General features: G+C 41.0%; 1 protein-coding gene across 1 annotated transcript in view; it reads right to left on the bottom strand.

The window, feature by feature from the left end:
- The window catches only part of DACH2 (dachshund family transcription factor 2), a 286,703-nt gene that overhangs the window by 118,165 nt on the left and 143,830 nt on the right, over window positions 1-24,708 (bottom strand). The gene's annotated exons all lie outside the window — the stretch shown is intronic.

The raw sequence follows: 24,708 nt of genomic DNA on the forward strand, positions 1-24,708 counted from the left end.
GAAACTAATATAATTTGCATTAGAGTAGATCCATTTACATTTTGATCCAGATCTTTATTGATGGCCACTGTCACCCTATCTCTATTTATCTTATAATAATACAATTTCCTGCTTGGTCAAAGGCCATAGAGTGGGGAAAGGGAAGGGATTAACAGAATTACCATGGATATAATAATGGCACTGAAATGGCAAGAGGACTGAACAAAATCTCATCTTAGCAGCTACATCTATTGAATGACTATAAAGGTTAGGATTAAAAATACAGCTTCAACACAGTTCTGCTTTCAACAAGACCCATCTCAACTTGATCACAAATACATAGAAACAGGGGCCACAAGATCTATGACAATGAGGGATCATATCCACCAATCAAGATTGTGGTTATCTACCGGCTTGACATTTTGTAAAGCCAAAATGAACTGCATCAGCTTCACTTAATGTGCCATCCTTGAACAAGCATGTATATTCTGTAGCAGGAAAAGGAAGTCCCCCCCCCCCCAGATAAGGGACATTTCTTTTCAGTCTTCTGAAACACTGAAGTTATGTGTTTCCAAAGTTATGGAACCCTTGCTGGAGATGGCCGATGCCAGTCCAAAAGTGGGCAAGGCCTGGTCTATCTTAGATCCCCTTCTCTATTTTTCTCTCTGCCTGGAGGACTTCCAGGAAAAGACCTGATCTGAAAACTAGCAAAGGGTGTTGAAACAAAGCCAAGAATCAAATACATTTAAGCTGAATGTCATGCTTGATACCTGCTCAGAATTCTAGGAGAAGCAATTCTACCATCTGTGGAGTCCTTGGTGCTCTCTGAGCCTTGTTGTTTTCCTGCAGATGTTTCATTGCCAGGCTAGGCAACATCTTCAGTGCGAGGAGGGAGTGGGCCTTGCTCTCAGTTTATATACCGTGGCTTGCCCTGCTTGTGTTGGTGGGGGTGATGGGGTTCTACCATCTCTGAAAGGATCCAAGCTTGGAAGAAGGCTCTAGAGCAGGTTTCTCAACCTTGACAACTTTAAGACGTCTGGACTTCAATTCATGCTGGCTGGGGAACTCTGGGAGTTGAAGTCCAGACACCTTAATGTTGCTAAAGTTGAGAAACATTGCTCTAGAGTCATTCTAAAGGGATGGAAGAAGGAGAGATCCAGGAGTTATACATTTCAATAGAAGAATACATAGCTCAGGGTTGAATTTTGGAGTCCTTGATGCTCTCTGAATTTGGTTAAACTTGGTTAATTAAGTCTTGGCTGATTCACAAACAACTACTTCTACTACTACTACTAATTGTTGTTATTATTATTTCTAAACCACCTAAGAACCAAGCTCAGAGAGCACCAAGGACTCCACAGTCATATATTTGCTTACAGGTTTCTGACCCAGTATTTCAAAAAGAATTCAGATAATGCCCCAACCATTTTTTTGTTCTGAATATTACTTTTCCATGTCTGAAGATAAACCCCAAAAGTTCCAGTTATGAAAACTGAGGAAAGGTCATACAACTAAGATTTCAAGAGCTTTTAGAACTGTAGGATAGACTGGGAAACGAATAAACAGCCTCAGAAGAAGGAGATGCTAAACCATTTCTGTACTGCTGCTAGTCAAGCTACAAGAATCTGTCTATGACATAACTCAGAGTAAAACTCAATTTGGAATCCCTCCCATTTATACTTTTAATTTCCAAGGGGGGTCTAACCAGGTCAGTGGCTATCACTGAAATATCTCTCAAACTGATAGAACACAAAATGAATTAACAACTAAACAAGTGCATGAGAACAATGGAAAAGTCCAGTTCTTGATGTCTCCTGGTCTTTGGACCAGAAGTGGCCATTAAAGACACTACTAGGATTATTCTCCATATATTCAATAATGTCCCTCCTCCAGGACAGCAAGAATTAAAATCTGGCAGCAATTTTTGGAGGTCTTATTAGAAATCCACCACCACCACCACCTTTAGAGGATTTGCAGCCTCCTCTCTATTAAATGGAAATCAGCGCTGGTGGATTGTCCATTCAGAAAATGTCAAAGAATATTTTCAAGGGTACATATGTTGCAATAGTAGTAAATAATAATACAAATAATAATAATAATGCCTCCTTCATTGTCAGCATGACCAAAATATAAGCCTAATTACCACCAGCATTAGAAGCAGCTTGTGGTTTTATATTACATTGAGGTAAATTACACTAGAATTAGTGTGGATTACTTTTATCAAATAGGGAATAAGCTGTTAATTAACTCCCTGCTGAAGCAATCTCTTTCAGAGCTTGCAACTGTTATTAGCTCTAGATTAAACTGTTGAATTAATTTCCCACTTACTTACTATTTCAAGAGGGTTTTTTTTTTTTTTTTGTAAATTTACCTGGCAGCAGCTTTAATGAGAAATTGCATTAGTGAACATAAATTGTTTTCCCCCTTTTCTTTTAGCGGGGTGAGTAAACAGTTTGTAATAATGTTTATGCAGTCATTTTGTTTGACCAAATAAATGTATACACACACTCATAGTTTTTAATTAGCACACGGATATCAATATATTAAATCTTGAGACTATATTATGGATTTCAGAGAAAACGAACAGGTAATGCCCATATTTAAAATAGCTTGCAAACAGAAAGGCTACACTGATAAAGCTATTAGCACAAAAACAGAGAAATCATGGCCTTTCATTCACATCTCAAGCTAAACCTAGGTATCTGCAAATCAAATATCTGATTGGTTTTATTTTAAACAGTGCCAAGATCTGCCTGCCAGTTTTTGAAAAGTGTTCTTCTGCAAAAAAGAGGCTTGTTTTTCTCCCTCATTTTCAGAAGATGGTGATTTTGAGTGTGTCTTCTTTTAAAAAGCTCCAGAGGAGGAATTCCTTGCAATGTTGAGAATGCAATTTATTTCTCGGAGTGATTGAAGGTATTTCCCATTATCTCCTTTTCTCTGAGATTTGTATCAAGCCAAGAAAGAAACTGTTGTCTCATTTTTTCCAACAACAGGCACATTATTTAGGAAGGAAGTTTGAGCATCAACATTCCAGCAGGTCAAAACTTCTTGGTGACTTACAAAGTTGCCAGATTTGTTGTAACTGCTAACAAGTTATACATTCTCTATTTGTGCAAGGTGACAATGAGGAGCAGAGTGAATGAAATGGACTCTGAGAGTTTTAACATGTTTATAGGTTTTCTTGCAGAATGCATCTTAATTTCAACTGTGCGTACATCATGGTGTTTTATTTTTCTGTTTTGTGATGTTTGCTTTTAATCCCAGGTCCTCTGGACACAAAGGATAGATTGATTGTCCTCACATTCCTGATGTCTTCCCCTGACATTGCATAAAAGTGTGTAAAAGCAGGGAGGCTGCAAAATTTCTGATTGCACAATGGAAGACATAAAGCTGCATATGATTGCTTGACCCTCTTCTAAAAAATGGGGGAATGTTTATGATGAAACCTATTAAAATACAACATTCCACTGGTGTTTCAATTACTTTTAGCTTCTGTTTATAAAGATTTAACTATTCATGCAAAGCTAAAAAATAATAATAGCAGAAAAATAGCAGAATCAAAATATGACAGAAAGCAGCATCCTCTGGTAACCAACATAGCTTTATAGCCTTTTCAAGAGAAAAGTAATTTTCAAAAATAATAGGCTTAAAATACATCTCAAAAATCCCAAATTCCCAAATGAATGCTTCACCCCCTTCAAATTACTCTTTTATTATAATTCCAATTAGCAGTTTCTACACTTTCTCAAAGATACAAATGGCTTGTTCTTTTTCTCAAGAGGAAATTTTAAGATCATAGAAATACTAAAACGAAAGTAACCAAATATCAAATTTAGCCCCAGTTGAAAAAGCATCATGTTTTGGCATGAACTCACTTGAATGGAGAGTACAGGACAAGTTCAACTCTTTGCAAAGTGCACAACTGAGATATATACAGTATTTTTGACCATCTTGACTATGTTCATCCTGCCATCCACTAATTGGTAATACAGATAAGCCAGATGTGAGGACCACACAAACATCCATCCTTTTCCATATGAAATTTGGCCATGTTTACTGCAAGTTTACTTGGGGGGAAAGTGCTGTTCTTACTTAAAGCATCCAACTGGGACATATGGAAGGTTACAGGTGCACAGATGACTTTGCCCAGATGATGAAGTTACATCTGGAACCCAAACAATAGTTCTGTTCATGGCTGCTTTGTAATGCAAATCACACAGGTCAGGAGGAAAGACTTAACTCACAAGTAATAGCATCATTTGGGCTTGTCAAAGCCCAGCTACAAGGCTCAGGATTTCAAAGCGTGCTTTCAAATGAAAGTGGTAGGATGCTTGGTGGATGCCCAGAGTCACTGAGTGTTGGGCAGCATACAAGTTTTATCAATTATTATCTAACTGAATGCTAGGAGCAGGTGGAAGCAAGGATGGGGACCATTGGGAAGTGGACTCTGAAATTTATTTTTATTTATTCGTGTCAGAAGCATCACAATTAAAATAAGGCATACTGTAAAACATAGAATTTAAAATATAAGATATAAAAGTTAAAGCATATAAAAGTTAAACAGATCTTGCCCAGAAACTGGCAACATTAATTGCTCTGAAATGAAGGGGAGACTCTTGGCTCAACAAGAATGGTTTGCTCACAACCCTAAGCAACTTCTAAACCAGGTGCAATACCCTCCGATTTGGAATTCTGCCACTAGATCTGCACCAGCAATATCGGGACAAGCAGGACGCAAGTGGAAACCAAAGTAAGTGCTCTTGCGTACTTTTGCCTGTTGGTAAAAGAACAGGAGAAGTGAGCACAGCCTCAAGGCAGCCTGTTTAATAGTTCCACCTCAGAGGTCTCACTTTAGGGACAAGGGGCTCTAAACTCTCACCTAAGACAGTGCAAGAAAGGCCACACCTTTTATGGAGACCACAGTGGAAGAACACTACATTACATGCAAAAAGTCTCAAATCAGTCCCTGGCATTTTCCAGGAAAATTATTTCTTAGATCTGTCTGAAATGCTGGTGGGTTGATCCCCATTGGCAAGGACAGCCCAGAGCCAGATAAACCACTGATCTTACTCTATATATGGCAGCATCTGACACCTTTATATAACGAGTGGAAAATCTGCATCTTACTGGCCAGAAGAAGCCCACAGCCTAATCTGCCCATTGCAAGCAACTTCAGATCTTTGATGAGTAGGAGTGAGAAAGAGAAAAGGGGAGGAGAAAAAGAGAGGAAAATTGTGCCAGAGAAAGGGGAGAAAGATACTAGAAGGAGAAAAGATAGGTGAATCCATCCATTTTGGATACAAATTCCATCCATCACTTCCTTCAGTTCTGCCTACCACTGTAATTCAGTTCACAGATTGCCCCTGTAGGAATGTATTCCCTGGATGGAAAAAAGGTTGCCTGCCTCTGCTCCACAACTAAGCCACTCTATAGCCACCCCTATTCTTCCTCTTTGTTGTGCTCTCTCTGGGCCACCTAGGCATGCAGATCTTTCATTCCATGTATCTGTCAATCTCCCCAGGTTAGACCTTAATGCTGAGAGGACACGATGGAAATAGCTCAGGTAACTTCATGAATATCTATTATAAGTCTTCCAATACCTACATCACCCTTGAAGAGCATAATTTGAGATTAAGAAATCATGAAAGTTGGATTTTGCAGCAGAGGTGCAAATCTGGGATGTACAGTCTTGGATCTGTCTCTCCGAACTTTAAAAAATCCCAACACATTATTTTTAATGTGATAGAAGAAGGAAATTATATACAGGTAGTCCTCTTTACGACCACTCGCTTAGCAACTGTTCAAAGTTATGACGGTGCTGCAAAAAGTGACTTGCAACCAGTCCTCGCACTTACGAATATTGCTGCATCCCTGTTGTCACATGATCAAAATTCAGGCACTTGGCAATCGTCATGTATTTATGACGGCTGCAGCGTCCTGGGGTCACTTGACTGCCACTTGTGACCTTTCCAGCTGGCTTCCAACAAGCAAAGTCAATGGGGGAAGCCAGATTTGCTTAATGACTATGTGATTCATTTAATGACCATGGCAAAAGGTTGTAAAATCAGGCGTGACTCACTTAACAACCACCTCACTTAGCAACAAAATTCCCAGTCCCTATCGTGGTTGTAAATTGAGGACTACTTGTACTACATGGTTGGAAAACAATTAAAAAAAACCCTTTATTTAATTTTAATACAATGTCAATTCAATTGTCCTGGATCAACTTCTGAGATTATGGCTTTAGCTCATTGTGCAAGGATGAATCAGGGACTTGGATCTGGAAAGAACTGGGTATCCTTGCTTTTCAGTTTCAAAAATAAGAAACCGTGTGTGTGTCCCATAATATTGTTTAATATTCTCCCATATAAAGAATTGTCCCATTTTGGTTGACCTAATAAATGCCATGCTCCCAAATGGCTTTCAGAATTGTTCCAATGTGGTTTCCCATGGCCGACTGTAGAAATAAATTCTTCCTTTTCATCAACTCCAACTGAAAGTAACAAATCAATTTCTCGGAAAACACACTCAAGGAGTGACAAGACAGACAAGTGCATGGATCAAAGAATAGCCAATACCAAAACCACATGCTAAACATAATAAACTTCTGTTGCAGAGAAAAGAAACGCATAAGACACAAAAGATACAAATAGGAGTAAACACCTTGTATTTGAAGAGTCTTGAGCTCTGCAAACTTTATGTGGGTTTCATCAGGGAAAAACAAAGTTCTTATGTCTGAAAAGAAAAACATTGTTAAAAGCATTTATATAGTATGGAATGGGAATACTCTACTTTTATTTAATGTTAGCTACATGGGGAAATGGAACAGGAAAAGGTGGGCATTTCAGATTTGGAAACCGTTCTTTCTCCACCTGGCCATATTGGAATGTGTCCCAGTTATACTGGCTGGAACCAGGACACAGATGGGATATTAAGCAGAACTTTCTGAATAAGGATGAAGGTAACCTTTGTCTTAAAGTCAAATTTCTGACACATTCACAAATGTTACACGATATAGCTTTCCCAAAGTTATATTATTTCAGAGTTCAGGTGAAAGAAGATCCATTCTCCTATGTTCTCCAACGTCATTAGGACTTCAACTTGGAAGAGTACTGGGCTTAACATATGACTGGGCAGTCTGCTTTGAATGGCTAGTTTGGCTTTCTTCATTACCACAAAGGTTTGTAGCACTGCCACACAAATGATCTCTCATCATTTTCTCACCCTTATTCTCTTTAAGTCGGTAGAAAAACTGGGAGGGCCACTTCTGTGAACTCTTCAAAGAAAGAAGAAAGCCTCCAATCATAAACTTGAGTCTATCTCCCTGCTTAGTGCAGAAATCCAAATTCTCCAAATTTTATGGGCATGGGCTTCATAATTATTGGGGTCAATAAATACTCCTTATTTCTTTCCTCTATGAAATGGGTTCCTCTCCTTTTGAATTTCTTTCTTATATATAGCCACTAACAGTGGTAGCCACATTATCTGCATGAACGTGTTATCACTGTTCACCATCCCCAGTGGAATTGACAGAATATATTTTAAGACACTGTGGGCAGTTGCAGCTATTATGAGCAACACCAAAAGAATCATCATAATTGTCATAATCATCTTCATTATCCTGAAAAAAAAATCAGCAAAGCAATCCTTTTCCAGAGTGAAACATCTCAGAAACATTCTCAAAAGATTTCTAAGGAATAATGGCTGAGCTGGACTCTGCACTGAGTTACTAAATAATGGTCTAATATCTTCATTCATTTTCTGCCATCCACATGGGTGCCCAATATCAATCCTCCTGCCTGTTTAGATCCAATTCTCACCACCCAAATTCGTCTCCACCAGCTTTGGATAAAAACAAGTTATCTAAAATACTGTTTTTTAAATAGTGCAAGCAATAACAGTTTAGTCAGGATAGTAAATGGATCTTCAAAGCAAAATGCTGTAGTAATACGTTTCTAACAATTCTAACAATAGATTGTACAAGGTGAAATAATTAAAATGACGAAGGACCCTTAAAACAATTGACCACATGCTACCTTGACCAGCGCTACCTTCACATTGATTGACCTCTCTCTGTTTGTCAATGGAAAGATATTTAATTTAGTTTAAGCAGAACTGGGGAAAAAATAAACACAAACACTTACTCTCATCTCTTGATCAATAAAAAATAAATGGGCAGTGGTGATCAAACAGTCTTGAATCTGAAATGTTTTGAACTTGGAAGACCCTTATTTCAAGCTCAAATCATGATGTTTTTAGTTTGAAGTAGCTGTTCCAATTTCACCAGAATTACTCCAGCATTGTTCCAGCTACTCTGAAAGCATCTGGAGCTCTGATGTGAGCTGAAAAGATCTGTTTTGAATTCAAAAAAGGGCAGTATGAAGCTTAGTTCAGGAATAGTTAAGAAGAGCATTGGAATACTTATAGGGAAGATTTATTTGAGGAAGGAAGGAAGGAAGGAAGGAAGGAAGGAAGGAAGGAAGGAAGGAAGGAAGGAAGGAAGGAAGGAAGGAAGGAAGGAAGGAAGGAAGGAAGGAAGGAAGGAAGGAAACTCAAAGGATAACTAACTTCTTTATCTCTCCACTCTACTCCCAGGCCTGGAACTTTTTTCTTAATGCAATAACAATTGTGAATGCAGACCTGCTATGGTGATACCTGTTTTACATCCAGACTGGATTATTTTATGATTACTTTATGCAGAGAAATCTTTAAATAGCCTTAATGCCCTAAATGCTTTAGATCCAGGTTAGTCACCTCCTCCCTTATTGATTGGTCTCTGATGGAGAGGGTCATCTCAGTGCCCCAATTGTGAAAGAGGCATGTTTGATTAGGACAAAGGAAGGGCCTTCTCTGTGGCCACCCCAGAACTCTGCAACTCCAGGCTTGCAACTTTGTCTGTTAATATTCTTCCCCAAAGACCTTCATTTTAGCAAAACATTGTTTCCACAGGCAACATGAATTTTAGATGCTAACTGCAGCATCTTCCAGCTTTATCTTTTTTATTAGGGGTGTGTGTGTGTGTGTGTGTGTGTGTGTGTGTGTAATTGTTTCTTATAAGTGATTTTAGCCTTGTACTCCCTCCACCTTTTAAACTCTTTAAATTGTGCATTGATCTCAGAAGTTCTATAAACAGCCCTGAGCAATGCACTGGGCTCAGAAAAGCAGGACAGAATTTTTCATATGAATAAATAAATAAACGTTCATCGATCCACCCTGAACAGCAAACAATTTTTGAAGAAACAAGAATTGTCTCCTCAGCAGCTATTTGTCACAGCTAGATCAGAAGTCTTCTTCATAACCCTGGCCAAAACAGCAGCTATTCCACTGGTGTACAACGTATAGAGAGAAGAACCAGCATGGCTTCTTCTGTCATCCTAATTATGATTCACTAACCTTTGGCATCTCTGCTCCCATACTAGCCACCATCAGCAATTGCTTCAACTGACTGTATCACAGAGAGAGAGATTTTTCTTCAGCCTGGCTGGAACCAACCTGCATTTGGCCATCTTCTTCCAGAAGCACCTCATTTCTTACCATTCCATTTGGTCCCTATTACAAAGGAGGAACTTCCTATAAGGTTCAGCCCCCATGATGGCTGATGCATAGAACCACACTTTTTTAAAAAATAAATTTTTTGAAAAATGGTCAAACTGCACAATATTTCAGGATTTTCATGGGAGATATGTGAGGTCATTGAAAGCTCGCAAGATTTGGGAATCACTTGAAATTTGGAGCATTTTAGATTTCTTTTTTTCTTTGATATATTATTTATTTTTATTTATTCGCTTATCTATTGCTAATACCAGCACCTGAAAGGTTGCCTACCCTTGATTTCCTTCGGTTCACAAACTCCCCCCAACACCCACTTTTTCTCCCCTCTTGCTATTATATGCTGTTCTAAACTGTCTTGAGTGCAATAGCAGAAAAGAACAATAAATAAAATGAAAGAAATACAACATTACAACAATATACTCTTTGTATAATATCTGAGATATTACCCCTTTTCAATTGGATCTCATCTTCTCTCTTTATTCTGTTCTTTCACAACAAAACCATTCCGCCCCGTCTTTAAAAGTATGTTCTTGCTTATGTAGGTCATCCCCACATTTGGATGATGAATAAATTGGCAGTGACAGGTCCTTTGATATTTTAGCATGGCTTCCCACAGATGGAACGCATCCAAAGGCCAGGGTGCTGACCAATTCACATTTGCTAAATAGATCAACTGAAATAAACATAATAAATGCAATAGACTTTTTTTTAAAAAAAAAGTCTAATGAAAGAACACCATTTCACGCTAGTTGAAGACTTGACTTATAGGAAGTGGCAGTTCTCATGGCCCTCAGACGGCAGTTGGCTTTGCCACTTGACCATTGGACAGATTCACTTCAGTGACCAGAAGAGGGAATTTTCTGCCTGATTTCAGGGTAATTTAGTCACCTGCTCCATGATAACCACAGCCAAGTCAACAGCACTTGGCTGAACACCAAGGGTGTGCGGGGATGCACGGAGGAGTCATTTTTGCATATGGGAGCTGAACTATTGAGATGTTAATGACAGTGGAATACAGCCCAATTTTTTGCAGCTTTCCTGTTACACATTCTCTCTGTTTGGAAGACAATGGTTCCATTTGCTCCCTTAAAGCTGGTTTAGGACTGGAGCTGAAAAGGGCTTAAAAGCCGATGAGCCTCATCTCTTTCCCTTGACAAAGAGAACATTCCAACCATTCTTCCTCCAGAACTCAGAGAATGGCAGACTCCCACAGAGAGCAGATGTTCCATTTAGTGTAGCTAGCAAAGTATCTAGCTCCAAATGACACGTACAAACCAGCCAGCTGGAGGAGGGGTGTGTGTGTTAATGGGTATTCTTTACCCTACCTATCTTATCCTATCCTACCTAACTATATGCAATCCGACAAGGAAAGACCAAAGGAATTTGAGTGTGCTTAATCTAGAACTGATGGCAGAGAGGCTGGCCTTGACCATTATCTTAGCCACAGCACACCTGCTAGAGCAGCCATTTTGTGAAAGCCCTATGACATGCTTTCAAATCTCCAGGTGTCTACTGGCTCAAAAAACTTGACTGCTTCTGTCACAGTTTGTTTTCCCAGCTATGGATTGCCAGATGTGTCTGGACCAAAATTCTCATTATCTTCAGCTAACAAGACAACGGCAGGGACCATAGCACAACATTCCATTTAAAACAGAAGCTGTTCATGGGACCGTCCTTGGAAAGTTTGTGTGTTTGGCTGCTGAGCTTCTCTTTCTTGATGTCTTTCATTCCCTCTTTCCACTTTAAAATCTAACTTAAGGAAAGTGATGCTAATGAGTTTTCATGTTTTAAAATATGTACAAATATTTCAACAAAAATAGCCCAAGTAAAGCTTCAGGTTTGTTAGAATTATGCTAAATGCACTTTATTGAATTTTCTGTTTCCAGTCAAGTATTTCAATTCGATTGGTTCTGGGTGATTGCAAAAGTTCTTCCGATATTTTTAGTTCAAAGCTAACATACTCATTTGACAAAAAGAAATGCTGCATGAGATCTTCAGAACTTATGGAAGTTTTCCCATTCAACTTTTTTTCAGAACATTCAATTTATTGGTGTCCCCCTGAGACTCAGTAGAATTACAATATAACCCATCCTACCCGTTTCTGGGCAGCAGATCCAGCAGATCTGCTGGTGTACCATGCGCTAACCGTCAGATGTTAAATATTTGAAATAAAATGCAAATGGATCTCTCATGTAGGGGTTGACTAGGAATGGAGACATGCTGGTTCATCTAGCTGTTTCTCCAGGAGTTTGGACCAGGAGGTTAGTCTAGCTCTGTTGTTGTTGTTGTTGATGATGATGATGTTGATGAGTTTTATATTTGGAAGATGTCATTTACCTGGGGGGCCATGGATTATTGTTTCAATTGTTGGATTTTAATCTTGGTTCACCACTCAGACTCACTGTTGTGAGATGGGCGTCCATATAAATTATTTAAATAAATGTCACTCAAGTTTGTTGAGTGACGCTCGGCCAGCCTCTTTCAGGGCAACCCACCTCACAAGGTGGATGTTGTAGGAATAAAACTGGAAATGTGAGTACTTTCTACACAGCCCTGCACCCCTACAGAAAAGATGAGATATCAATCTAATGAATGATTTGTTCAAAACATACATGGTTGACAAGTGGTAATGTTTGGATGCAATTTCTATAATAGATTTTCCAAAGGGAAATACACTGCAGAAATACATCCTATTAAGCCATATCAGATTCATTTTGTGCTTTTCCCCCCACTAAAGATTTATCAAAGCTTTACTTTGGTAGATCTGCAAATTTTGCAGTTCTTTAAAGCATGCTGCTATGACATGTTTGGATGGTGCTATATTGGCTAAAATTGAGTTATAGATTTTTATTTTTGTAATAACTTTCTCCTATAGTGATTTTAGATTACAGGTGAAGGTCAAGGATTGGAGGGTGTTCAATATATTTTTTTTTCTCTGTTTACCTTCATTACCTGAAAACCCCGTCTAATCAAATCCCAAATTAATTAACCATTTTCTCTGTTTCTACTAGACACTGTCTGCTGAAAAACAAGGTAAGCCAAGAGCTGCTATCACCTCATCCAATTATAAACATGCTTCTACATGAGCCTTATGGAAAAACTGGGATGCTCTACATGTAAGCAACAGAACTAGAGGCAACCATGGTTTTCCTTCACTCTGAATGCCTCTCCCTGTACTGAAGGTCCCTATCTGAAACAGAAAGCTTTCTTGCTCAGTGGCATTATTCCAGGAACCACAATAATTTAAAGTGGCTCTTTAAATTAGTTAAATCATACACTGTTCTCAACCAAAGTTCATTTTACACATGGTAAGTTGGATAAACTACAGCAACTGGGTGGACACAACACACCAAGCTGGGTTTGATGTAATGGTACTGTATGTGGGAAAGACCTTGGGAGACAGGGGAAAGAGATGCTGCCTAGGGAACGATCAGATAAGAGAGGGCATAGCCCACAGTCACATAATGGGAAGAGAAAGAGACCCAGAGGGGACCCTCCCTAACTTCTCAGGCTGTAAAAGAGACGGTGGGAGATTTGTACTTTCAGACTTGCAAGATTCTGTTAACGTCACCTTACGATAAAGTAGTATTAGCTCATCTGGTCATGTTTCCTCTCTGGTCTGCCTGTGAAGGCTGACATTTACACACTGTGATGACTGCGTGCACTCATCAAGCTAAGCCCCAGAAAACCTCATTTAGTTTATGAATCTAGCTAAAGAAAAAACTTGAATGCAGGTAGCAGCATGTACAATGATATCAACAAGGACGATGGCGATGAGGACTCTGCATCCTCATTCATAGAATGGCCTCATTTTTCTAACATCTGCATAAGGCTACGGTTTCAACTGACTTTCTGTACATTTGTGCCTGACCAATTTCAACCATGTTCTCCAAAAATCAAAGTCCACCATCTACAATTCCTCATCTGTTAATAAAATAGAAAGGTGACCTTAGCCAGTGTAATAAGTCACTGCAGAAATCTTCTTTTAACACGTTGGGAAAGAATTTCACAAAGGTTAATTCCTCTTTATTTTAGTGGAAGCTGCTCTCCATTTCTAAAACAGTATTGCCGTCACTGTAACTCAACTTAGGAAAATAAGAGAACTCCATATGCATTGGTAGCTGGTAACAGCTTTAATTCGTTGTTATTTATTTGTAGATTTATGTTCTGCCTTTCCTCTAGGAGCTTGTAGTGGTCTACATTGCCCCACTTTCCTCTATTTCTTTCTCACAACATGGGGTTGGAGGTGGGCTGGGCTGAGAGAGAGTGACTGGTCCAAATGAATTCCTTGGCTGAGAGTGGATTAGAACTCACATCGCCTCAGTCCTAGCCCAACACTGTCACTTACACTGTCACTGTCAATGAACCGTGTTGATGTTAGCCTTACCAGGTAGACCAGACAGGAAACATGACCAGATGAGCTAATTCTACTTTCTTGTAAGGCTACATTGACAGAACCTTGCAAGTCTGAAAGTACAATTCTCCTGCCATCTCATTTACAGCCCAAGGAACTAGGGAAAGTCCCTTCTCAGTCTCTTTCCCCATCCACTATGCAGCTGCAGGCTATGCCGTCTCTTATCTGACCATTCCCTAGGCAGTGTCTCTGGGCCCAGTCTCCCAAAGTCATTCCCACATACCATTACAATTGATTTCTGTCTCTGACAATGGCAGGCATATTTTAGAACCCCTCATTAATTGTTTTCCTAATCTTATTCTTATTAGGATAGAATTGGCTTAAGTAATAGCACATATTTTTGGTGACTTCAAGTCAGTGTTGACTCCTGGTGACTGCCTGGACATAGCCCTGCGGTCTTCTTGGCAAGATTTCAGAAGTGGTTTGCCATTGTCTCCTTCCTAGGGCTGAGAGAGAGTGACTGGCCCAAAGTCACCCAGCTGGCTCCATGTCTAAGGAGGGGCTAGAACTCATGGACTCCTGGTTTCTATCCTGGTGCCTTAACAACTACACCAAGCTTAGTAGTAGTAATAGTAGTAAGTATATATCTCCTAGTTGTTTCTACCTGTCCAATTCGATCTAGCAGGTTGGGTATGCTATGGGTCCCGTCAGCCAGGGAGTGTCGGTTGGCGGGAACTAGAAGGCGTGCCTTCTCCTCTGTAGTGCCTGCCCTCTGGAACATTCTCCCTCCAGAAATTAGGATGTCCCCGACTCTGTTGGCCTTTCGTAAGGCCGTGAAGACCTGGCTTTGTGCCCGGGCCTGGGGCCTCGAGCGTGTGGATGGTCCCGTCTCTTGGCTGTATTAACATCCATGCATTGCTCGCTTGGCAGCCATGTATATTTATCTTGTATTTATTTTATATTTTAATTGTTTTAACTGTAATTGTTTTAACTGTTTTATAGTTTTATTGTTGTAAGCCACCCAGAGTCACTTGCTGAGATGGGCAGCTATAGAAATCAATCAATCAATCAATCAATCAATCAATCAATCAAATAAATAGTTTATATTCTAATCATATATAGGATGTTCTACAGGCATCTTTTCGAACAGCTGTGCCAAACCATCTCTAACTAAAATCAAGAGTTTCAGGGGGGTAGATGTTTCTCTCTCAGACCCTTTTATGGGGCAAATGTCCACACTTTTTTCTCCAACACTACTTGCTGCTACTGGTTTTCTTGGTTATACCTCCTTTTGCCATTTTTTAAATCTCTCTCTGCAGATGATTATGTTCTTTCTCTTCCTCTAGTAACCGAAACTGGCATGGAAAGACGGCTGAGAGGCATCAGCCTGCCCTTCACCATGGCTGTGGTAAAGCAACTTCCATGCCCATATAAAATGGGCATTTCTTGCATCACTCTCAAGCTCAGCCCAAGGACGACAGAGAACCAGTCCAGCCAACGTTCTGTTCTTTATTTGCTTATACCGTATAGACAGAATCTTGCCAGACTGAACCTGCATTACTCTAACCCAGTGTTTCTCAACCTTGGTAACTTTAAGACATGTGGCTTCAACTCCCAGAATTCCCTAGCCAACCTTGCTGACTGGGGAACTCTGGGAGTTGGAAGCCCACATGTCTTAAAGTTGCCAAGGTTGAGAGTCACTGCTCTGACCTAACGGATATACCTCGGACGATTCTAGCAAGAGGCCATCCTAAATCTCTTCCTCCTCCCATGATCCAGCTCAGGACTGTGTTGTCTCTTCTTGCCCCCCTCCTTGGAATGTGCTCCTTCCTTCCTGAGAACCTGCTGTGTTACTGTAGTCCATTACAATCACAACACTGTTTTTGTCATTGTGATGAAAAGTCCGGATCTGGCAGACATTTCGGATGTTGCCGTAGTATTACTAGCAACATTTCCATCACTGCAACAGCCTGACCCAGAATGTTTGGGGACTGCACCACTCCAGGAATCACACCATCCACAGTCCCCTTGTTCTACCACAATGAAAAGGCAGCCACCATGATTGAAATATGGGACAATCACAGCAACGGCAATGATCCGACATATGATCCGGTTCCCGTTTTGCCTCCACTGCTGATTGTTTTGATAGGTTTTTGTGGGCAGAGAGAGGTGAGGGGGATAAACAAGTAAGATCACAGCAATGGAGATTAAGGCAGCCTGTAAATAAACTAGGTATTCTAACATGGTTTCTTGAGGAGGCATCGCTACACCCCCTCCTCAAGAAACCATCGCTGGACCCTACTGTTCTGGACAATTTTCATCCAGTCTCCCACCTCCCTTTTTTGGGAAGGTGGTTGAGCAAGTGGTGGCACTGCAGCTCCAGAGGACCCTGGATGAAGTGGGTTGTCTAGACCCCTTTCAGTTGGGTTTCAGGCCCGGACATGGGATGGAAACAGCATTGGTCGCACTTATGGATGATCTCTGGAGGGAGCAGGATGGTGGCAGTGCATCCATCCTGGCTCTTCTTGACCTCTCAGCAGCTTTCGATACCATCGACCATGGTATCCTTTTGGGGCAGCTCAGGGAGTTGGGGGTGGGGGGCATGGTTCTGCACTGGTTCACCTCCTTCCTCCAGGGCCGGTCCCAATTGGTGGTGACAGGGAGCGAGAGCTCCAACCCTCAACCCCACCTTTGTGGGACACCGCAGGGCTCGGTTCTCTCTCCTCTCCTATTCAACATCTACATGAAACCGCTGGGTGAGATCATCCGTCACCATGGGGTGAGGTATCATCAATATGCTGGTGATACTCAATTGTACATCTCCATCCCGGTTGAGGTAAGTGATGCTGTGACTGCCCTCTCTTGGTGCCTGGAGGCTGTAGGGGTCTGGATGGGGAACAACAGGCTTCAGCTGAACCCTGGTAAGACAGAGTGGCTGTGGGTTAATGGCTCTTTTGTATCCAGGACTGTCATCTTTGGTTCTGGAGGGGGTTGCACTGCCCCAGACAGACCCGGTGCATAATCTGGGGATCCTCCTGGACTCATGGCTCCTGGTCGAAGAGCAGGTGGCAGCTGTGGCCAGGAGGGCCTTTGCACAGCTTCATGTTGTGCACCAGTTATGCCCTTTCCTGGATCGGGAAGCCCTTCAAACAGTCACATGCCCTTGTTATCTCCCATATAGACTACTGCAATGTGCTCTACATGGGGCTACCCTTGAAAAGTATCCAGAAGCTACAGCTGGCCCAGAACGCAGCCATGTGGGTTATTTTTGGCACCCTTAGATCAGAACACATAACATCTCTACTGCATGAGCTGCACTGGGTTACCAGTCTGCTTCTGGGTCCAATTCAAGGTGTTGGTTATCACCTTTAAAGCCCTACATGGCATGGGGCCAGTTTACCTGAGGGACCGCCTCTTCCCCATTACATCAACCTGTCCCACCCAGTCATGCAGAGAAGACATGTTGCGGACCCCGTCTACAAAAGATTTTCGTTTGGCAGGGTCCAGGAAGCGGGGCTTCTCTACAGTAGCTCCTGCCCTGTGAAACATGCTGCCCCCTGGAGGTGAGGTTAGCCCCATCACTCCTGACCTTTCAGAGAAACCTAAAGACTTGGTTCTGCCGTCTTGCTTGGGGTGGAGAAGGGGATGGCTGGCACCCTAGAGCGCTCCTCACCTACATGAACTGTGTTAGATCTTGCCACTTGGACTTTATTTTTACTCTTACCTTATCTTTATAGTTACTTATTAATTGTGTTTATAGTTTTATACCTTGCATTGTATTTTATATTTATTGTTTTTATTGATCGCTTTTGTTGTAAACCGCCCAGAGTCCCTCTGGTGGGAGGAGATGGGCAGTGACAAATTTGATAAACAAACAAACAAACATTCCTAGGTAGGTTAGAACAAAGATGAGCAATTTTTTAGGGGACCAAGAATTGCATTTGACTTTTGTGCTATGCCTGGTATCCAGCAACACATTTCTAAAATCTTATCCGTAGGAATTACAATCCCGAGTGATTTCTGACTTCCAAAAAGTTCCACGTGTAATGCAAACTACCTCTCTCAGCCGCCTCACTATATTTTGATTACTTAAGCCTGTCCTGAGGAAATAAATGCCTTTTATATAAACTACAAGACCCCTCACAATTCATAAATACATGGAATAATTACTTTCTGGGGAAGTAGCTCTAATCTAATTTACTGCATTTTTATAGAGTGGTAGACCAACTTCTTATTTGCAGCCTGTCGAAAAGGCAGCAAATTATGGCAAGCATAACATTAAATGCTGCACCATAAAGCAAATATTTATCTAATTTGGGATTCTGTACATCTTAAAGAGCATGATGGCTTGCTTTGCTTGTATCAAAAGCAAGTAAGTGCCTGCATTATTCCTCTCAGTTGTACAGACTAAAGGGGGCATCACTATCAATCAAGCAATTGTAAAAGCTGCCATTATCACTTAAGATATTTTATTATAACACACAGCCTATACTCTAGTGGAACGACCAAGATAATACCTTAAGAAGAGCCCAACGTCTGATGTAACATCATGCAACGGAGGAGGGTTATAACTGCTTTAAAATCATGATGGTGCATTCAAAACAGAGTGGCTGACCTTGGCTGATTTAGAAAGCTAAGGAGGATTGTTTCTTGATAATACTTCAATAGGAGGCCATGTGGGAAAGGACAGGAGCTGCAGGTCAAACCACTTCTGTATCATATTAAGAAAACTGTATGTATGGGTCCATGTAAGTTAGCAGGTGACTCAAGGGTGATTTTTCTACTTAATCTACAATACTGTTGTGTCTTTCCAGTACAAATCACTACCACCAATGACCATGGTTCAAACTAACCAACTTTGTTTTTCTCAGTTGCCTCACTATCTCACCCTGCATTGCAGCTAACCTGAATCCTCAGTTATTTTTGATGAAAGCTCCTACTGTCCTGGAACTTCTCTTCGGCACTTTGGTGCGTTATCTGGAGATTCCAATACAGGTTGTCCTCGACTTACGACCGTTCGTTTAACAACTGTTCAAAGTTAGGATGGCACTGGGAAAAATGACTTATGACTGGTCCTTGCACTTACGACCGTTGCAGTGGTCACGTGATCAAACTTCGAGCACTTGGCAACCAGCATATATTTATAATGGTTGCAGTGTCCCAGGGTCACATGATTGCCATTTGCGACCTTCCCACCTGGCTCCCAACAAGCAAAATCAATGGGGAACAGCATGATTCACTTAAAGACCATGGTAAAAAAGATTGTAAAATCAGGTGCAACTCACTTAACGACCCATTGCTTAGTGACGGAAGTTCTGGTCCCAATTGTGGTTGTAAGTAGAGGACTGCTTGTACATTCAAAATATCTGGAGATTCCAATATAGAGAAAGGCTTTCCAGTTTCAAAATAAGTAACAGCATGTAAGATGTTCTGGTTGATGCAATCTATCCTCCTTCACCCCAATAATGTTTAAGTGCTGCAGTTAATTGATAGGAAAAGTAGGAATTTTCTTAATTTATCTACGAAATGGGAAAATCATCCTACATTCTGAGAATACGGTAAAACAGGTGGACAAAATTTTATTCCCCCTATTTAATCTGCCTTCCAAAGAAGGCAGTCATCTTAAATTCCCAAATTGTCCATTTACATAAATACAGTCAGATAATATTTATTTTCTGGAAGGTTTGTATTTAGTGAATTTTTATGTTCATCTGCAGAAGCTTTCTTATTTTATCACAGACCCTCTGGTATTTCAAAGACTACATTCACATAGCATACTATGCCGTGGTTTGCTTAACCAATGTTTACTGAATAATCCACAAATGACTGGGACCACAAAACCAATAAACCACAAACTAAGTATGTTTTATGAACCCCGCTAATGACAGCAAAACTTCAGAGTTGCAGAAAACTAGAGGTATCTTCAATTGTGGACACTTTACTGGTTAACTGCTGTCAATAAGCAATGATCAACACATTCTTTTCACCCTAGATCAATATCCTTGCCAGGAAACTTGGTTATAGCAGGCAAGATAATGGCATGGCTCTCAGGTGAAGGCAACAGCGGGTATCTTAAAGCAAAATAAGTTAGAAGCATTTGGTAAAGAAGGCAGCAGAAAACAGTACCATGGAGAGCTCCTAGTGAGACCTAATGGCTCAAACTTTTCTCCATAAGGGGGGGGAAAATGTTCAAGACAACTGTGGAAAACCTACACAAGTCAGCCAGGATATATATTGTGGTAAGCTACTTCCCTCACTGAGTTAAAGAACCCTTACTGGATTTCATAGACTCAGATCTGAGTGTTTGGAAAGATAGTGAAGCCCAGCAGGATCTCTAAAACAGAAAGCAAGGCCAGATCCTTGCCAAGAAGAGCAAGGAATTAGAGACACAAGACCTCCCATTGAGAAGTTCTTATTAGATTCTTCCATTACTTAAAGCAAAGACCAAAGGCTTGGGAGGGGGGAGTGTCCTACCAGCCAATAAAAACCCACTGGTCTCCTAACATTAAAGTTAATAAGTCATATTCCGTAGTTGCATATAAACTTTTTAATATTTGTATAATACCTTCAAGTCTGTACATCTCTCTCATGGATTACCCGATTGTAATCCTAATAAATGTGCCGCACAAGAAGTCACTGTTATGATATTCATTCTGCAGATGAGCCAAGACTGACACAAAAATTTGTTATTTGCCTATTCCAGTCCAAACCGATTTGGTGCTTCCATCCTGGACTAAGATGCAGATTGAACATTATTCCTCAGGTTTTTCCTAATTTTTAAATCATCTTAAAGGGGGGCAATTAAAATCTGCATTCTTTATATTTATTAATGGATTAAATGCCACCTCTTGGTGGCCGGATTTTTAGTTAGAGAGAGATTGGCAGAGAACGTCTATCTTCTTCACGCAAATTCTTTAAAACCGTAGATCCCCGGAAAAATAGGAAGGAATGGGCTTTTAAAAAACACATGTGAAAATATCACAGGCAGGAAAACGTACTGATTTATCCCACCTTAGAATACTTCTCTTACTAATCTTTTTCATCACTGCAATTTGGTGAGAGAGAGTCACTTGTTCCACACTAGAGCACGTACCTCTTTTGTAGCTCTATAACATTCTAAGATGGTGCTGCAAAATTCAGTGCAAAACAAAATTAACACATTTTGGTAGTGTCACTCCAGCCTGTTTTCAGGTTTGGAGTGCTTTTCTTAGGGGGAATGGGACCAGCATGCTTCCAGGAGTTCTCCAATTCCCATCCCCATCCTTTAAACTTCCCAAAATAGGCCAAAAATGTTCAGTCCACCTTTCTGGAGTCATCAGTGTCACTACATGGCCTCCTGAATCTCTTTAGAAGGTCAAGACTGTATAGGTAGTCCTCGTTTAACTACCACAATCAAGCCCAGGATTTTGGTTGCTAAGCGAAGTGGTCATTAAGCGAATCTCACCTGATTGTACAATCTTTTTGCAGTATTAAGCAAATCACTGTGGGTGTTAAGCGAACCACATGGTTTTTAAGTGAATCCTGCAGTTCACCAATGATTTTGCTTGCCAGAAGCTGGCTGGGAAGATAGAAAATGGTGAGCACATGACTACAGAATGCTGTGACAGTCATCAATGTGAACCGGTTGCCAAGCGCCCAAGTAGTGATCGTGTGACCATGGGTCGCTGCAATGGTCATAAGTGTGAGGACCAGTCATAAGTCATTTTTTCCAGCACCATCATAAGTCTGAACCATCACTAAATGAATGGTTGTTAAGTGAGGACTACCTGCAGTGTACCCACCCCTCAAATATTGATCTACTTCAGCCCTCCATCCCTGAAGCAAATCAGTATCTGCAAAAAAATCAAAATGAAACAAAAGTAGCTAAGGGGTATCTGTATTTCAAAATGCAAAGCCTGCCTTACATTATTATGAAAAGGTAAAGAACCAAAAAGACACCAAGTCATTTAGGGCAGCTCACAGCCAAGGTACCAAGGTTCTGAGTCATCAGGTGCATTTCCAGACAGCCGAAGAGTTAGGATACAGAACCATGGAAACTGGATACATGTCTGTTGGCCCTCATTTATCAGTGAAAACATTAAGGCAGGGCCTCACTGTTGCTCTTGATCCTCTTTCTACCTGAGCCTTGGTTAAATGGGGAAGATGTTAATCACTTGATACCACAACAGCATCCACCTATTCTTGTTCTGCACTATTCTGGAAACACCTATTTCCTTTCCCAGACTCAGAGAACTCCATCACAGCGATGAATATCCTGATACCAGGGATTAAGGACCTGGGGGAAAGGAACTGTTTCCAAATAAAATACCCAAACAAAATATACCTTAAAGCGTTTAAGTTGCATCCTTAACTTGCAGAGCCATCAACTGAAATTTCCCCTCTCCAATTTCACTTTAACTGGTCAATGTAATAATGGCAGTTTGCAGACACAGATATTATACTCCCAATGTTTTCATTGTCTGAGAACAATTTTAATAAATGCACAGAAAAAGAAAAAAAACAAACAGGTTTTCCTACAAGCCCTGCAAGGTGCCACTTGGAAGCTTATTTGCTGTACAGTACAAGACCAGCCTCATTTCAGCTTAGTCCGAGGGCATGGCAGATGGAACGGCGGGTACTGAGGGATGTGCCATTTATCACAGTGACAGCGCATGGGTAGCAATGATCCTTTCGCCACAGGGGAAAAGCCAAGAGGAAGGAATAAAAAATCTGGACTTTGTGGAACTGGGCAACGTTGATGCCGCTTGTAACTTAATGCTATTAATTTATTAGCCTTCTGCATTGAAACAGAAGTAGCTCACTACAGAATTGTCTTTGAAAACAATCTGTAACTGTTCGCATTCTTTAGGCAGGAGGAAAGCAAAGCAAGACCTGAAGAGCTATGATTGGCCTCCAGTTTTAATAGGAGTGTTTCTGAAGCTCGGCATATGTGCGTGAGAGAGGCGGAGAGAGAAAGGGAACAAGAGATGGATGATTGATATCTTGTAACTGCCATGTGAAGGTTCTTTTCAAAATCAGCGCTGCTTTTTCCAAAGGCATTTACAAGGGTGTTTAAAGATTCATTGTTGACACGCATACATTGGCCATGCTTTTTGTGTTTGTTGTGGGAAACATCAATGTTAACAGTGATGTTTCCCACAGTGAAGTGTGGAGGCTTTTGAAAAGGAAGACAGCATGGAAATGAAACATGCATTATTCTTCTTACTATTTCATCTGTATGCCAAGGAAAAGCTGCCTTGGCAGAATGTCAGGCTATTGTTCATGGCCCAGGCTACAGTTTTACAGAATGAATCCTATGATATGTCCCCACTGTTGTTTATTTTGGTATTCCAAGGGTTGCAGCAGAGTGACAAAATGTGTATCATCTGCATCCTGAAATACTGTACTGTACAGGGGAACATCTCAATATGCAGTTAGAGTTGCTTCATAACCAGCCACTGTTAAGTTACCTCTGTTTCCCTTGGCCTTCCTCATCTGCCTTTGACAGCAGACAGCCAGGCACGGAATAATTCAAACAGCCTGGGTGTGTGTGTGTGTGTGTGTGTGTGTTATTTTGATGGATATTGTAGCAATTTTGATTAGTTAAGATTCACTGATATTGTTCCAATTCACCAAGCACCCTTCTTCTTCTCAAGTAAGGAGGAGGTAAAGAATAACCACGGGCCAAAGCAGCATTCCATCCATGGAGAAAAAGGAGACAATTTGGTGTTCTGGTTCAGGTAGCTGGACTTGAGTCCTAGTCTTCCCTTAGGGATGGAAGCTGCCTAGATGACCTTGGGCTAGTCACTCTCTCAGTCCAACCCATTTCATAAGGTTGTTGTTGTAGGGGAAATAGAAGAAGGCAGTCTTATGTCTGCAGTCTTGGGTCCAAACCTTAAGCAACATACTACAGTGGAGAGGTACTGATGGGACTCGGGAGGAGTTTTATGTACATGTGCAACCGACTTGCACATTGCAATGGCTTTGCCTCTCTCATAGCAGTGCTACCTGGGTCCAATGTACAACTGCTTTTGTGATCTCTGGGACAATTTGCTTGTGAGAGGCACTTGTTGCATCCATTTTGGAAGCTAAACTGAGGTTCTTAGGGTGACATTTCAAGGCATGTGCCCAATATTGGGAATGGCCACAACTGCCACACACCAAAGTGATGAGAGCTGGTGTTGCAACAAGCCCAAGTTGCTTGCAACTTGGGACTCTATTGGCAGACGTATGGACAGTCCTGGTCCTACCATTAGACGAACTAAGGTGACTACCTCAGGCAGCAGATGCTGAAAGATGGTAGCAAGGTATTAGAGGACAGTGATGGCCAGTCTTGCACTTCCAAAGGGAAGGTTCATGCACAGCAGAGGATGCTGTCCCACTAAGAAAGCTTAAATTGCCAGTTTAGTCAGCTTTGGGATATGAAATGGGAAGCACCAGTATCTTCTTCTTTGCTGCAAGCAGCAATGTTCAGTAGATTAGCCACGCTGAGACTGCATCCTTGCCCTATGTCACATCAAGCTCCCCATTCTGTAATCAAAGAAGAGGTCTACCAAGATGGACAACTCCTTGCAATCTATTCTGCTCATCTTTTTACACTCTTACCACTTTGCATTCCTGGTGCAAAACACCATTGATGTTTCCCACAACTATGAAGCTGCTCTTCACCTGCTATTTACTGGTTCCCACAATAGCTTCTAAGTTGGATGAAAACAAGAGGAGGGAGAGAAAAATTTTCCCTGGACACCATACTTCTGAGAGAGCACCCCTGCAGTCTTCCAGCCTCTGAGATCAACCTCTGCCCATATCATATGACCAAGTATCTAATGGCACTTTCCCTTTAA

Source organism: Candoia aspera, chromosome 12 (genome assembly GCF_035149785.1).
Source record: "Candoia aspera isolate rCanAsp1 chromosome 12, rCanAsp1.hap2, whole genome shotgun sequence".
NCBI classification, from domain to species: domain Eukaryota; kingdom Metazoa; phylum Chordata; class Lepidosauria; order Squamata; family Boidae; genus Candoia; species Candoia aspera.